This window comes from Marmota marmota, unplaced genomic scaffold (genome assembly GCF_001458135.2).
Source record: "Marmota marmota marmota unplaced genomic scaffold, marMar, whole genome shotgun sequence".
Taxonomy (NCBI): domain Eukaryota; kingdom Metazoa; phylum Chordata; class Mammalia; order Rodentia; family Sciuridae; genus Marmota; species Marmota marmota.
Genome location: NW_026000241.1, coordinates 28,004,078 through 28,021,463, shown reverse-complemented (window position 1 = coordinate 28,021,463; position 17,386 = coordinate 28,004,078). Strand labels below are relative to the sequence as shown.

At 35.2% G+C, this 17,386-nt stretch overlaps 1 protein-coding gene and 1 pseudogene across 2 annotated transcripts in view; one reads left to right on the top strand and one right to left on the bottom strand.

The window, feature by feature from the left end:
* LOC125613717 (ubiquitin-conjugating enzyme E2 E2) overlaps positions 1-17,386 on the top strand; it is a 242,182-nt gene that overhangs the window by 162,759 nt on the left and 62,037 nt on the right. The gene's annotated exons all lie outside the window — the stretch shown is intronic.
* Positions 10,929-11,494, bottom strand: LOC107145556 (annotated as a pseudogene).

Here is a 17,386-nt window from a genome sequence, read left to right as displayed (position 1 = left end):
AAAAAAAATTAAAAAAAAAAAAAAAAAAAAAATACAAAATAGGGCTGGGGATGTGGCTCAATGGCTGAGTGCCCCTGAATTCAATTCCCAGTACCCAAAATAAAAACAAAAACCACTATTTTTTCTCTGGTGTATATTTTTGGCACCTTTGTCAAGGATCATTTGACTGTAGATGTGTGGGTTTATCTGCCTTCTATTTGGTACCATTGGTCTGTATATCTGTTTTTATGCTTATACCATGCAGTTTTTGTGAAGTAACCAGTTTTTTTTTTTCATGTTAGCTATTGAACAGACTTTTACTGCTATAAATTGATGCATCATCTGCATAACCAGATTCATGAAATCAAAGGTACTGTTCAGCCAAATGTTCAATATCTTGAAAGTAGTCTTGATTTCATGTCTACTTATATTATTTGTTCAAAACTCATGTAACTTCTCCTTGTAGTATTTTTGTGGTGACTAGAATTAAGTTATTTCTAATAAATAACCCAGATGGTTTTTTAAATCAAATCTGGTTAATTTCACTTATCTCTCCACTTACTGTTAAAACTCTGTTATTAATTTTAATTTTAGAGGTTTTAAATAACTAGTAACAGTTCTGATATTAGGGGAAAGTAATAGGATAAGGATGGTATTGGTAGAATTAATCATGAGAATAGCATTGTACTGTTAGACTTGATACACACAATAGTAACTGGTAAACACAATGTTTATACAATAATCTATAAGGTGAATATTTTAAATCTTAGTTTACAGAATAAAAAGGCTAGAGATGAAACTTATTTGGCTGAGGTCTCATTTACATATTCAAAAAGTGGCTGTTTTCATCCCTTGCTTTTTACTCTGTTGATCAGGGAAAGATTCTTGTCATATGGCCATAGAGATGGCCAAATGCACCCGATGAGGTGGACAAGAGTTTATTAGTCACATACAGTCAATGCCCTAGGGGAGAAAGACTCCACACTCACCAGGTCATATGAAAGTTACACTTAGGAACAGAGTGAATAAGGGCTGTGGGAGACTGACAGGTTTTATAGGTTAAGAGGGTGTGGGGTGTCCCTCATTCCCACAGAAGGATATAATGGACTTGTTTGAATAATTCCTCAAGCAGGCAAAAAACTGAAACCCTACTACTCAAGGATAAGCAACAACTGCCTCTGACCCCTTTGATAAAGATGACTATTTCTAGGGTTCCTTTTCTTCTGGACCAGAGTAGGGAGTGAAACTTGGGCTTAGGTTATTCAAGGCCTTGCCAGTTTGACCAGAAGTCAAGAAGCACATGATGTGAAACGTGAATTTTACGTTTTACCCCACACTGACTAAACTGGGATTCAAATTGTGGATTTTCTGACTCCAGTACCTATGTTCATTCTACTTTTCATGATATTTCTTTCTTTATCTAGTATCACATCTTAACATTTTAATAGTAACTGAGTACTTTTCTTTTATGGGCATTTTTAGTCTTATTTCCTAAAGAATTCATAACACTGTAGCATCTGTTGTATTCTCATAAAAAAAAACAAGCGCATACTTGTTTGTAAGATGTGTTATTCAGTTTTCTGTTAATATGAAAAAATACCTGAGAAAGTCAGCCTAAAGGAGGAAAAAATTATTTTGGCTTACAGTTCACAGGTTTCAGTTCATAATTGTTTGGCCTCATTGCTGTGGGCTTGTGGTGAGGCAGAATGTCATGCCCCCTGGGAGCACCAGATCAAAGCTTTTCACCTCATGCAGCCCATTAACCACAGAGAGAGGAGAGGAGGAAGAGCCAGGAACAAGATACATCCTTCAAGGACAAGTTTTTAGTGACCCACCTCTTCCAGTTAGGCCCCACCTCTTAACATTTCCACCCACCTCCCAACAGTGCCACTGTTGGAGGACTTTCCAGATCCACACTATAGGAGAAGATAATTTAAGAACTGTTTTTCCATTTTAGAGGAAAGAAGTATGTCTTAATTATGTCTTGATTTAGCTTTCTTCCACATAGCAAAAGTTTTTTTTATATAGATTCTATCTTTCCTCCCCCAAATCTTTGTTTCCTCATATCCCATGTTATTTTTATTAGAACATCTTTACTTCCTCTCCACAGCCATATCACAAGCTGTAATGCTCCTCCATCTCTACAATTACATCTCCTGTATTACAGCTTTCCTACTATTCCTGCAAAGAATTACATTCACCCCATCTTTCATCTTGATTAGGAAATACTTTGGGTTTGGAGGCTAAACAAGATGCACAAAAAATAAGAGATGGTTTCTGCCTTTGAGACTCTGACTCTGGTGAACAGAAATAAGGATTGTGTATTGTTGGTAAATCAGTACACACAGATCTCATCATGCTCCTCCTTCAGACTCACAAGGCCATCCATGAGCTGGCTGTTCACCTGTCTCTGAAGCCCCATTTTCTGCTCCTTTTCCTCACTTTCAGTAGGCTCTGACCACAATGGCCTTCTTTCCAGTTTCTAAAATACACCAGGTTTTTATCTCTCGGGGCCTTTCTTCTTGGCCTGGAACACACTTCCTTTCGTGTCTGGCTCTTTCTCTTCTTCCAGGTCTCATTCCACGAGTTAGGCTGGAAAAGATTTGAATTAAAAGGGACAAATATTCTCAAATTAAGTTGCAGATACTTTTCTATTTGTATAGTTCTAATATTTTATATTAGATGATATAAGTGAATTTTATGGTATTGTGAAAGTAAATTGATGACAGGCAATCATTGAGCTCTTGGGTATTAAAATTTTAAAGCATTTAAAATTTTCCTTTTTAATTTTATGTGTGACAAACATAAAATAATATGTGTGCTATAGTCTTGAAATGTTTACTAAATTAAGTATTGTGGCATATGGCCCAAGCTGTATATAAATAGAAAAGAAATGCTTATCATAGTTCATAAATTTAAACATTTGGTTTCAAACCATGAAAGAATCTGAATATAGGTTTATGCTTGTTAGGTTTATCACCATAGCTACAAATTTTCTAATAACAATATCAGTATTCTTATACGGTTAGTGCCTTCTTTCCAAGCATATTTGAATACTTACCACACCACATACTGGTTAACTATTATTGTCTTTATAGTAAGGAAGACATGAATATCATTAGATTTGCCCCCAAATAAAGAGTTAGACCATTTTCCCAACAAGGTAATCTGAGGTTACAAAATTTTGAATAGGAACTTGGTAACTATACATAGGTTGATCAAGTGAAATATTTTCTATTCCTTGACATTGAGTTTGTTTTGATGTGAATTTTGAAAGCTATTGTTTATTTAGGGTATTTCTCTGGGATAACATGATGGCATATCCTCATGTATATTCCTCATTTATACTGCAAAAGGGAACGAAAAATTTCTTTCTAACTGATCAACACAGATAGTTAAGGGGCATTTGCCAGGAACCCAAGGACTGGAGGGGACAGAGAGTTTGTTATTGACCTCTTCCAGGAGATGCTGCCTAACTCAGACCCCTTTAAGCCTGAATCATGGAATTGTGCTGCGAATTCTTATGGATGTATGTTTGGATTAAGGTGGAAAATGGAGATGGAATTAGAATGCCAACTGCCCAAACCCTGTAGGACCATAAGAGATTGTCAGAGGGAGTCTTAGAAGACCTGGAATGTATCATACACACTCTTTCAATGAATACTCTCCAGCCTGTCTTCTAGCTTCTGTCCCTACCTCTCCCCTCAAAAGAGTTTGGAACCGCCATTAATTATACCAACTTTTGAAAAATAGAAAAAGAGGTATATTTTTATGTTATGTGTTTAAGTGAATGAACAGCTTAAGCCAAAATGCATTGCGTTTCTCGCCCATGTCCCACCCAGTCCAGATGTACCACAGCACTCTCAGTGTGTTTAGCCTACACGGATTGAGCTTCCTTGGCTATGTAACCTACCTATATCAACAATTGATTTGAAAGAATCACCAGTGGAACCAAAGAAACTGTTTATTAATTGTAGACATTCTTATCCTTTTTTAAAAATAAATGCCTAGTAAGATACAAAGTATTGAATGCTTTTTAGCTCTGTGTTAACATTTCCACCTCAAAGTCTATATAGGCCCAGGTTCATACTTTGTGAATTCTTTGAGCATCAAAAGAGAATTGTGGGCTGGGGATGTGGCTCAAGCGGTAGCGCACTCGCAGGGCATGCATGCGGTGCTGCGTTCGATCCTCAGCACCACATACAAATAAAGATGTTGAGTCTGCCGAAAACTAAAAAATAAATATTAAAAAATTCTTTCTCTCTCTTAAAAAAAAAAAGAAAAATTGTGTTTCTTGATAGAAAGGAAGTGGTCATAGATCATGCCAGCCAAATAAATATGCCAGTGCTTTGAAATACAGAGCTGTTGGATGAGATCCTGGGATAAAAGATTAAAGTAAGATCAACCTAAATGTTTCAGTCTAGTTAATTTGTATGCTGCTTAAATTTTTCACTTTTAGGAGAATAGCTTTCAGATATAAAATATCATGAAGGTCTGAGTTATTGTTTGACTTGGCTTTAAAGATAATAGTAATAATTTTAAAAGATGTCCTGAAGATATTTCCTGCTGGATCATCCTTCCAAGTTTTTTTTCTTGCTCTTCCTAGATAGAATCCCCTCTTGACTCCCAGCAGTGTAGCTGAATATTTAAATCCTGAGACTTGTTTATTGTTAGGCAGATTAGTTTTCTGCTGAAGCAAACACAGAAAATTACCTAGAGACTATTTTAAAAAACCCTTGCCACTGGCATTTTAGTTAGAATTCTAGGGAGAGAATGGACTGTTTGGATACTGAGTTCTAGTAAAAAAGTGCTGAGATTTTTAGTTTGAAACTGAATTTCAAGCCATTTGACCTAGTATTGTGTCATTTGGGCATTCTGAAGCCTCAGATAAGAACTAATACCAACTCTGGTGTTGGAAGGCAGCTGTTGTGCTTATCAAATGAGTTAGAGTTGTTGGAATACTGTCTACTTGATCAAGGATGGAAGAGTTGAGGAAAGAAAGCTTGATAAATAGAGGCTATTCCACCTTCTTTAAATAGGGATCAAATTGGCCCAATTGTTGGAAAGAAGCACAGACCGGTTCATTAGAGGAGCTGCTGACTTACTCTAAGGCTCCTGTGGCTGAGGAAGGCTACCAACATTGCAGCTAGATAGCATTGATTCTCTTGTTTTTTACTGATAGCATATTCATTATAGTTTTATGCTATTACTTTTGAAAGGTAGTTTTAAACTGTATAACATTTGAGGCAATATTATGAGCTAAAGACTTTAAATATGTTATGTTTTTAATTGCTAAAAGCTGCGGCAGAAAATAACTCTCCACTTGGGAACTTTTGAAACACACTTACTATTATTGTAATACTTATGTTCAAGAACATTACATATTTATTTAAGTACATTAAGAATGTTATTATAAAACTTCGATTTGTGATTTCAATTGATATTCCCAGGGTTCATATGATTAGTTAGAAGTTTAGATTTTAGCCCCAGACTTTTATATTTTTAACATTGGACCAAAGTGTAGCCTTTGTAATGCATGCTACACAAATAAAACCTGTCTTGGAGGAAAAGAACATGAATGCATTTTTAAAATAAAGATCTAGAGTATTGTTACACTTATCAAACATTAAAATTGGGCTAGGAATATTGACTGAAAGGGACAGGTAATCAGGGAGAAAATCAGGCAGAACAAATTTTGTCATTAATACTTAATTAAATAAAGAGACATTTTAATGAACTGAAGAAATGAAACAGCTGGGGTTGTGGCTCAGCAGTAGTGCTCTCGCCTAGCATGTGCAAGGCCCTGGGTTCAATTCTCAGCACCATGTAAAAATAACTAAATAAAGGTATTGTGTCCAACAACGAACTAAACAAAAATATTTTTTAAAAAAATACTAAAACAATTCTTAACTTTAAAAAAAAAAAAAGGTTTCATGGCTGATGTTCAAATAGAATTAATCACCACTGCCATCACAAAAGGTCTCTATGGCTTCTTATAACACAAGATGGCATTATTGCTTACCTTTTAGCCATGTGATAAATTCAAAGTATTAAGGAAGATTTGTTTTCTGATCCTAAGTATTCATAAAGATGTATGAAGCATTTTTATGTATCCTTATGTTTTCCTGTGTTTAGGGAAGAAAGTCTTGCTGTGAAGTGTAATTTTATTAATATAATTATACTAAATTAAAGTATAATTTAAACTAAATTAAAGTGCTTTACTTAGGGCACTGAGCTTTCTATGTGTGTGAATATGGGTTTTGTTTTTTTATTTAATAACTCATATATAAAATTTATTGATTATTTCAAATAGATTTCCAGAATTAAGCAGTTGCTACTAAACATTTATGGGCAGAAATAAAGCCAATAAAATGGATCATCATTTTATATTGTTTCTTTGAATCATTTCTTTGGGGACATCAATCATCAGTTCCAATTTTCCAAGCTTTACTATGTAGATATAGTGTGAAAGTCAAATTATAAAATGATAGTTATTTTAAAGAATATGTTAAAACTTTCATGGACTTGTGCCATTTTTATGCCATTTCTTCTGTGTTTTCATATTTTTCTGAGTGTCTTTCTTTTTTGTGTGTGTGTGTTTTTATTTTTATTTTTAATTTTTTATTGTGGGTTGTTCAAAACATTACAAATTTCTTGACATATCATATTCCACACTTTGATTCAAGTGGGTTATGAACTCCCACCTTCACCCCATACACAGATTGCAGAATCACATCAGTTACATATCCATTGATTTACAGAATATGGGGTTTTTTCCCCCTACAATATCTCCTTACAAAAACTTGTTTTATGAGTCTTTAATTTTTTTTAACATCACATGCTTTTTTTTTTTTAATTCAAAAGAAATCCTCACAAGGTAGAATTTTGTAAACTAATAACTTAGCAAGTCAGATCATCATCTTCTTGTTTTGTGTCCACTACTAGTTTGTATTCCAGAGAGGCTCAGATAAGTGGACCTGGTCAGTGGTTTCTGATTCCTTTATTCTTGGATAGCTCTGCCTGAGGTTTTCCTCAAAGGAAGTTGCTTTGAAAAAATGTTTGCTTCACTTATATTTGTATATTTAATTTTGTTTGATAATACATCACATCAAATATCCATAGCAGTCAGGATCAAACCACATTTAGTAATTAAAAAGCAGCAATTCCTTAGATATGCATTACCTTCCTTCATGCCCCTATTAAATTCCCTCAGAATAACAACTCTTCAGTTTTTTCAGTATTTTGGGCTACTCTACAGTCTTCCTTTCTGGCCATTTTCCTCCTTGTAGCCATTAATATATGAAGTTATAGTTTCTTTTCTCTTCTGATTCTGTCTCTCTGCCTAAATGATCTTATCTCTGCCTTTGGTTACTTAAAAGAAATTACTTCTTTCATATAATAAAGACACCACAGACCATGAGGTCTGTCTTAGCTTGACTTCCCAGAAAGTAGAGCCTGAAGCAGAGGGCCATGTGTTATTAACTTTGTTAGGCAATGCATTTCCAATAAGTTGAACGAGGGATAAGGAGAATGTACTTTTATAGGGGGAAAGCCAATGCATGGATAAGCTATTGAGTTGTCTCCTACTGTTCAGTCGTATAGGGTCATCCTTGAGAAATCATATTAACTGTCTTAAGACTGTGTGTTGAGGGGAGAATGGAGGAAAAATTTTGCCACTAGTTTCTGTTTCTTACTGCTCAGAGATTCACCCTATAGTATATTAGCCACTCCATAACCCACAGGTAGTTCATGGAGTGTTGTGCAAGTGGGAATGCAAAGCAGCATCAACATAGATACCCTAGAGTGAGAGGCAAGCCACAAGGTGGGGCACTATCAGGTTGATATTGTGTACTATCAGGTTATACTTGTGTGAAGTTGGTGCTGGGGAGACAGATGAAATGAGGCACAAGTGAGAATGGGAGGATCTGACGTGGTATATATCCATTTATGCCCTGCATTATACCTTAGTAGCAAAGGTATTGGGAACTGAAAACTAAATCCATATCCAGAGCAGGTATTCTGTAAAGACAAAAACCATTGCCACTCCACTGCCACTCCCATTCCCACCCCAATGTAATCAACCTTAGCTTGAGTGATTGTCTGATCTCCAGTAAAGGTACCATATCAGGGGCTTGACACCAGTCTCCCTTGTTGGCAGGTTAGGCATTTAGCAATAGCTTTTCAGCCTAATAAAAAGGAAGCATTTCAGCTACTCTACTGTGGGCCCATTGTGTCAACTCTGGTGGCCTAAGTGGGAAGCTGGTTAACATCCATAGAATGAGTCATTCTGTCCACCTCATTGTTGACATTAGAGAACACCTATTAACATTTTGGTGCATATTTCCTGATAGGTATTAATGAAAGACACAAAAATGCACCTGATGTGCACCCAATCCATCTTTGTCAGACTTACTTATCACCTTTTCTTTCCTGGTTGTTTTTTAGACTCCAGATACAAAAGCCAGCCTGTTCACTGCTGCCCATGTGTCAGGGCATAACTGTAGCACTGGGCATTTCTCCCTCCATTTGAAATGGATAACAAAGTTATTGCTTCAGTTGCTCTTACCTGCCATTTACCTTTTTAGGTGTACTCCTGAATATGCCTGCAATGCAGCAGCAGTTAAGTTTTTGGCTAGATTTGAATTCCTTTGTTAGTTGATCATGAAAGAAAAAGGCATTGGTGATTTGAGATTCTGAGTGACATGTAAATGTAATTTACTCATGCCCTTGAAGGTATTTGTACCTAATACCAAAAGTGCCATTTCTATCCTATAGCAGGCTGGTTTTTTGTCCATCTAACCTTATGACTTAACAGATACTTAAAAAATCAGTCATTTGTTCACAGGCATGCAGGTTCTACTTAGGCCCTATAACATACTGGAAGCTGTTTCTTTTTTTTAAATATAGTTGTTCTCTGCTCCAAAACCCCAGCAATATTCATTGTGACTTCTTTTTTGGTGATTAACAGAGATTTCAAAGGTCCTATACCATCAGATGCACTGATCACAGATGCCTAATGGCCACAGAGCCTTCTATTTTATTCTGGGTCATCTTTCCAAGTCTCTGACAAATGGGTAAAAAAAATGGTATTTTAAAGTAAGGAATATGCAGCCTTCAAACTCCAAAGAAACCTACCTTGTATTAAAGGGTCGATGTTGAGCGATGTAACAACTTGTTCTTTACCTGAGAATATTCTCAGCATATCTCAGATCCCTGGACTCCTTACAAACTTAAGCAGTGTGCCTACCATACCCCTTAATTTTAGCAAGGTGTCTTTTGTTTGTGTTGCACTGGGTTGTCTGTGCTTTTCATTTCTTACTCATCAGATCTAGTTGATATGCTGTCATCAGTATAGTAGTATGTGAAGATAATCTAGGCCGATTGAATTTTGAAGTTCAGGAGAATTGACTTTATTCTGGGACAAGGTATTATGCTGTTCCTGCCTTTGTGAAGATAATCTGCTTTTGATTCTCCCCATAGATCGAGACTGAGAAAAACTGTTGCCACATCAGTAAGTAAGCATCACATGCCAAAGGCTATTTTATAATACCATGACAACTGCAACTGGGCCTTCCACTAGTTTCAGATTATAGTGATCCATTATTATTATTCACATATATTTTTCTGTTGGGCCATGCAATATAGAGAAAGAAGCTATAATAAGGACCACCACCTGTCTGCATCTTTAAGTCCTTAATAGTGGTGTTAACATATCTGCAACTCTTCCTAGTATATAGTGTTGCTTTGATTTAGAATCTTGATGGACAGTAGAGTAGTGGGGGGAAAGTTTCAGGGACTTGTATTCAGCTCTTCTTTGAAAAATGATACCTGTTACCCATGTCAGAGAGCTAGTGTGAAGGTTTCCAGTTACACACTTGAATACTGGGGAAATAACTCCAAGTAAGTCTGCAGATCCTTTGCACCCATCATGAGAGAGATTTGGCCGATAGCTTCATTAATTATGTGGCTTCCATAAACCCACACTCTAACATGATAGCAGTTCAGGTACCCCCATATTTGGTGTAGTTTCATGTCCAGTTGTAGTAGTACTCAAAAAGCCTGGCTTTTCCTTTTTCCTAGTACACGTTATCCATGCAAAAAAAGTTATTTACTCATTCTGTCTTTCTTTACACAGGCCTTTTCCTCTGTATGACCCATTTCTTCCTCTGTGAAGATGTTATATGGTTTTCCTCACCAGGGCAAATCAGATATATGTTATTGCACTAAATGTCTTTTTTTTCTTAATGCTGTTTATGATAATCGTTGTTTTGTTTTGTTTAGAATGTTTTTTATTCATCATTTAACCAACAGAGATGGTAAGCTAGAGCCAACCCAAGCTAAGATAGCCTCTAAAGACCTACCTCATTAAACAGGGGGAAAAAAAAAAAAACCTGAAAACTGGGAACTGAATTCTTTCCAGAGAAAACCATGAATGTATTTATACGTTGGCACCTCATTAAAAGCTGCTTGGCAGCTAAGTGTGGTGGCATATGCATAGTCCCAGATATTTGGGAGACTGAGACAGGAAGATCACTTGAGGCCATGAGTTCAGGACACCTGGGCAATCTTACAAGATCTCATCTCAAAAAACAAAACTGGTACCACACCACCACCACAAATACAGAGCATGTGGAAATCAAAGGGAGCTCTCCTGTAGTCATAAACAATTCTTGGTTTCACTGTGCAATCTTGAGTGATCTCATCATTTATTTACTTTACAGATGCTTTACCTGTCAGAGTATCAAAAAATGTCCTGTGAAATAGGTGATGGTGGTTCCCTTAAGAGGAGTTTGTAGGGAAATCATGCAGGATTCTTTAAGTACTTAATCCTGTTGTTTTCTCAGATACTTTTTTTTACCTGGGTTAGTAGGACTGCACTCACTGAGTGCCTACAGGCCTGAGGGAGGTGCCTCTCAGCAGATAGCAAGAAGAGGTCAGGGAGACTGAAATCAACTGAAACAACCCATGCTGGTTCTGATCTGTTCCATGTCATTCAGGATTCTGTAGAACTTGAGGCCCTGTTAGTTCTGTATACAAATTTGCAGTTTAATGTCCTTTATTAACAGCCAATTTTAATTAGTTAAAAAAAATTCTTCCCACTTTGTCCAATTTGCTGTTCCCAGATGTCACTCCAAACTTCCACTCCCTATTAATAAACTGATTAATCATCAGGATCTGACTCATGGACCATTGAAAAAGTGTAGGGGCATTCTGTTTCCACTTTTCAACACATAAGGGACTTTTTCCTCCCTAAAACCCAGCATTATGAAACCCATGTAAATCTGCTCAGCTGTTGAGACTCTTCTTTAAGGAACCATTTGGAACCAGGGAGAAGGCTTTTCGTGATGCTTCTTAGGGGGCCAATACTGATCTGATTGGTAATTCCAAATTTAGACAGCTGTGCCAAAAATCTTTACATTGCTTTGGAGCTCAAGAAGTAGAAAAAAGTTCTTCTGTCTGTACTGAGAACTGTGAGACAGCTTACCTTAAGACTCCAGAGAGGAGAAGAGTTCATCCTCAGGGAGGGGACTTGCAACCTTTCTCTAACAATTATTTCTTTATCTTAACTGTCTATGGTTAGTTAATGCCATTCTCTACATGAGTTCTTTGAGGGTAGTGTCATTGCCTGTTTTGTTCATCTCTGTCCCTAACTTATTCCCTAGGTCACTTCAGTCAGTTAATAACAATGTAAGGAATGAACAATTAGATGATGAAATGGGGGAAAAAGAAAAATTTTCCTCCAAAATCAGGGTTCCTGTTTTTTTTTTTTTTAATCTCATCTAAGAAACCTATATTTTCCACATTTTAGCATTTCTAATATTAATCACTTTGGGTCATGTAGCTATTGTGAGTTAATTATTATTTCCTGTGCATGTACAAACAATTTTGGAAAGGAATATAAACAGCTTGGAGGAAAATTTCAGAGATACAAATGGAGTAATATTTCAAGATATACTGCATCAACATTACTCTTTATCATACAAACGTCTATATTTTGTGGAAAAACAGATATCTGAGCTGAAAAGGAATTCAAGATTCAAAACAGTTGGGACTATTTGAGGAAGATTAGTAATTTTATCGCTCCCATAATTGTGTGTGTGTGTGTGTACTCAGAACTGACATATTATTAAATATCACTGTTAAACTTATTAAGAGATCTCTTTCAGTAATAAAGTATAAAATATTTTTATGTGATAAGAAGTCACTGTTATAGTTTGGCAAGATTTCTTTTAGTAATTCATAAAATAATGGCATAACTTTTATGGTCAATGAAATATGGCACTGTGTAGTTATCCTCAGAAGCTTTGTTAACATAATATAGCCTTTCATGTGAATTAGAAAAAGGTATTCCTTTCCTTAGGCCAGAATAGCCTTGCAGTTGCATGTAAAAGACAGGTGGACAGAGCTCCAACTAGATTTCAGCTCCTCTTCACCACATGCTTCTGGGTAGAGGAAACCAGCACTATTAGATGTGACAGCTTCAACTATCCTCAAGGTTATATAAGTTTTTGTAAAGAACAATTTTGTCATAGAATTTAGAACAGAGCATTATTTGTACTTTCAGACATTGCTGTCCTGTTTTTGAATGTTGTAATTAAGAAAAAAGGTTGTAGAAAAACTTTGTGACATTATAGAAAACTATCAACATAAGTGTTCAGAGGAATACATATCTATTTAAAAAAATCACTCTTCTTTATCTAAGGCAGTTTTTTCCTAATGGCTAAGCCTGTTGTGAAGAAATTTTTATTTGTGGATAACAGAGCATTTCTGGGTAGACAGGAAGTCTAGCAGAATTTAATTTTGAATGAATATGTCCAGGTTAGTGACCTCATAATCTTTTTAGACTGAAACTCTGGCCATGAAGCGTTCCAGTCCTATCCTTAGGAACTTTGGTCAACTCCTGAAAGACATGCCTGCCTTTGATGTTTAGTGTTGGATGTAATCTTTATTTTTATGTCCTTGGCAGTGTTTTTGTTTGACTGTATACTTTGGAAATACTTTTTACACTGTTGGTGTCAAAAATTGAACTTTTACAACCTTATTTTGGCCAGATCAGCAAACATATAATGGAGGTTTTTAATAAAATTAGGAATAGTTTACTTACTTGATATATTCTTATGCATGGTCTAACATAAAGATTCTGATTGGAAGCTAATCAGTAATTCTTAGTAGTTCTCATTGTAGAAACCTATAGTTTTTTCCTTAAGTACTTGTTCTCTAAATACCTTCTATCTAAAATAAACTTCTCTTGTGAATTAGAAAATGATATAATTTATATTCAAATCTATCATCTAATTTTATGTAACACTTTTTCATGCTTATGATTCCTTTCTCTGTCCTTCCACCTTCATTGTAGTACAGACAGAGAAATGCAGTTTATAATAACCTGACCTCTAAATTGCTGTCTGTGAGCATAATTACAAGAGATTAGAGGGGAAAGCTGCTACTCAAGAGATTGAGAGAGTAAGTCAGGAAGATCCAGAATCTTTGCTACCTGGTGGGAAAGGTAATGTCTTGAGTTTCAGTGCACAGCTCCACCTATTTACTTCTTCTGCATCTCCCCTCTCAGCATTAACCACAAACTTCAATTTTCTGCCTTTTCTTTGGTTTTTAGAAATGTGATGTTATCTGTCATCCTGAAGTATCCATAGTGTTCAAGTGAATTGGCCCTTATTTAATTGCCCAAGATATGCTGTAGTATGCGAATATAAAGTATATTGGCAGGAAGAGTTTAAACTGGAGGAATTTAGGGTAACTGTTTTGGAGTTTCAAAACGTCAATAGGAAAACACCTTTCATTTTATGTTGTAATTATGTGTGTTATACCTAAAGCAATGAAAATGTTCATATCATGGAAGTAGAGAACATTTTATAAATGAATAGTTCATGGGGGATTTTTATTGTTAGCCACACTTTAAAATATCAACAAACTGCTTACATGGATTTCATAAAATTTGTTTGACAAAAGCAACACACATCCTTGTCTTTGTTGACCGTTTCATAACTGTTATTTAGTATCAAATTACAGAATGGTCAGAAATGAGTGGATGAATTAAAACGTTCACTTCTCATCTTTAGCTCTAATTTTAAAAGTCTGAATGGGGTGAGAATGAGAAGCAGTGAAAGTTTGTGAGGTTTTTGTTATATATGATTATATTTGTGCTTTTCTCCACTGCCCATTATCAATAATTAAAAGACAGTTACTCTCATTTTTTATCCAGACTGGAAAACAAAAAATAGCTGGTTCAATTTAATCTTTTCAACATTTAACTAAACCTAAGATCTTAATGACAGTTCCAGTAACACTGCAGGTTATTTTTCCTGGGGGACTGAAGGGCAGACCAAATTAGAACATATGTCATGGTTAATCAGTTCTAAAAGTTTCTCTCATATGACTCTGTTTTGAATTAACTAAACAATCCAGTAAGCAGTGTTTTTATTAGCTCAGTGGGTAAAAGTTTCAAAGCTGGCTAACAGTGAAATTTCCCATTTTTCACTGGCAGGAACCCCAGCCCCATAACGGGGAAGGTCCCACCAGTGTGAAGGCCCCACATGGGGACCCTTCCCCTAGTGAGGAAGTATACCCCTGAAGAGGAGTCTTCCTGGCCACTGGGCCTACTGCTACCCTGCCACGTGAGTACAGCAATAGTTTTGAGTACCTCAGCAATTTTTCCATTTCTTGGTGGCCATGCACCTGATATAAGAACTGGCAAGCCCTCTTCCTTTTCACCTTCTTAAACATTTCAGAAAATGGATAAAAGCCTCCTTTTTTTTTTTTTTTAAACAAGATTTTTTTTTTTACAAGTTTAATAAAAATAAATTGTTTGGCTAAGAGGTTAGGACTATAAGTTAAGGCGCAGTTAAGCATGATTAGAGAAACAATCTATACCTATTTAGAGAAGTTCTGTTCAATAGACTTTTATGAAGTGATGGAAATGTACTATATCCGTGCATTTCAAAACAATAATCCCTAGCCAGTGTGGCTACTTACTCAACACTACAGAAGTCTAGTTATAGTCCAGTTAAAGAATATAATTTTTATATTATTTCATTTTTATTCACCAGTAGTATGTGGCTAGTAGCTACTAACTTGGACAGTTTGTGTCTACATTTAAAACATTGCATGCCTGAGATAATTAGCCTCTATAAACTTTCCTATAGATGTACCTCTTTATCTCTGTTTCTATTTCTTTCTTTTTTTCCTTTTGGCTATACTGGGGATTGAACCCAGAAGTGTGCTGCCTCTGAGCTACATCCCAGCCTTGTTTTTTATTTTATTTTGAGACAGGATCTCTTTAAGTTGCTGAGACTGGCTTCAAATTTGTCATCCTCCTGCCTCACCTTCCCTGAGTCTCTAGGATTATAGGTGTGCACAACTGCCTGCTGTTTACCCCTATTTCTTTATTATCCCAGGAAACCTTGCCTTGTATTATATTAATAATTATAATATGATTCTCTAAGAGAAAAGAAATATTTGAACTAAGAATTTTCATTTCAAAATTTATTCACCCAAATAGATCTTATGTGGTTTTAATTACTATATGATATTAAGAAAATTATTTAGTCTTAAAATTACAAAGTAATATCTATTTAAATACATCAGCTTTATTTTCTGCTTTACATGTTTTAATTTGCAACTCAGTATGTATATAGAAATAATTACACATATTACAATAACTTTCATTTTATTATTCCTTTTTAATGAGAGTATAAAACATCTTACATTAGTGCAGTATTGCATTGCTATTACTGAAACATTAAATTTAGTACACATTAATTATAATATGGTATAATAAGTTTCAGAGTTTGGTTCTGGTAGGTAGATTACTGAAATTTCAAATTAATTGAATTTTTAAGTTTACCTGCTGAGAGTAAATTTACTTGCACGATTCATCATCATTAAAAGTTGCTTACATCATAAAATGTTATTAAGGGAAACCATAGAGAATATATGGGAACTCTTATACTGTCTTTCTCATTTTTCTGTAAATCTAAAGCTATTCTAAAATTTTCTAAAAATTTTAAAAATATTGTCCTGCCATCCTTTTTTTCCTTTCATTAATTTAGCTGTGTGTGTATCTAAAACAAAAATTTTCAGATTAGTAATAAAGTCTTATTGCATGGCATCCTCAAAACTTCCATGAAATTATTATCATAATTTTACAAATGAGGAAGCTGAAGCATAGATAAAGAGTAATTTGAGCAGGGTTTCTCAGCTGGACAGTGGATGAACCAGGATTTGAAACTAGGGAATTTAGATTTTAAGACAGTGTTTCCAGTGACTATACCATGCTGCTTCCTAAGCAGCCTTAATTATGCATTGTAAATTTTGTCTGTCCACTATCAGTGTAGCAGGACATATCCTTCACTGTAGGAAGTCCAAAATAAACTTGTAGTCTGATATTAATTATTTTTATAACAGAAAAAAAATGGAGGTGTGCTTTATTTCTGTTATAGTGACTCAGATTTTATTCTCATACAATGGGTAATTATTGAGTGAGTAATATGCTCATATTCTTGACAAGAAACGTATATATTGGTGGGGTTTTAAAAAATAGTTTTGGGGGCTGGGGTTGTGGCTTAGTGGTAGAGCGCTCGCCTAGCACATGTGCAGCGCCGAGTTCAATCCTCAGCTCCACATAAAAATAAATAATGTTTTTTAAAAAATGTATTGTGCCCAACTACAAATAAAAAATAAATATTAGAAAAAACAGTTTTTTGTTTCTTAAAGATAGTGACCCCCCAGGCACAGTGACTCATACCTATAAATCCTAGCTACTTGTGTAGCTGAGACAGGAAGTTTTCACAAGTTCAAAAGCAAGACCCTCTCTCAAAATAAAAATATGAAAAAAGGAGTGTGGGAATGGAGCTCAGTGTTATACCGTGTCCCCTTGGTTCAATCCCTGGTACTGCCAAAAAAAAAAAAAAAAGCAGGAGGCAGGGTGGGATAGTGGCCAAGAATGAAAAAGGACAAGTGTATATAAAGGGTAGGGGGGGAATGGATGTGATTGCTTATCTCAAAAAGGTAAATTTCTAAAGAACATGGAATAATATATGAATTACTTTTATTATTTTTATATATTGTTTTAACCATATGCTAGTTAAAATTATTCTAACTAGACATTATAAATATTTGATTGTTAAAATTTAAATGGAAAATTTGTTGGTGAATTTTTAGCATCTCTCTGATATATTTTTCTGGGTTTTGGAGGGTATACATTTGGCTGAAAATATGGAAGAAAAATGATGGAATAAGTTGCAGAGTTCAAAAATCGTTGCAGCAGAATATGTTAGTCCCTGTAGTCATTTAATGTATGTTATATATCCTTGGGTAGATTCATATTTTCAACAGAATGATATATATCGATAGCTGATATATATATATATATATATATATATATATATAT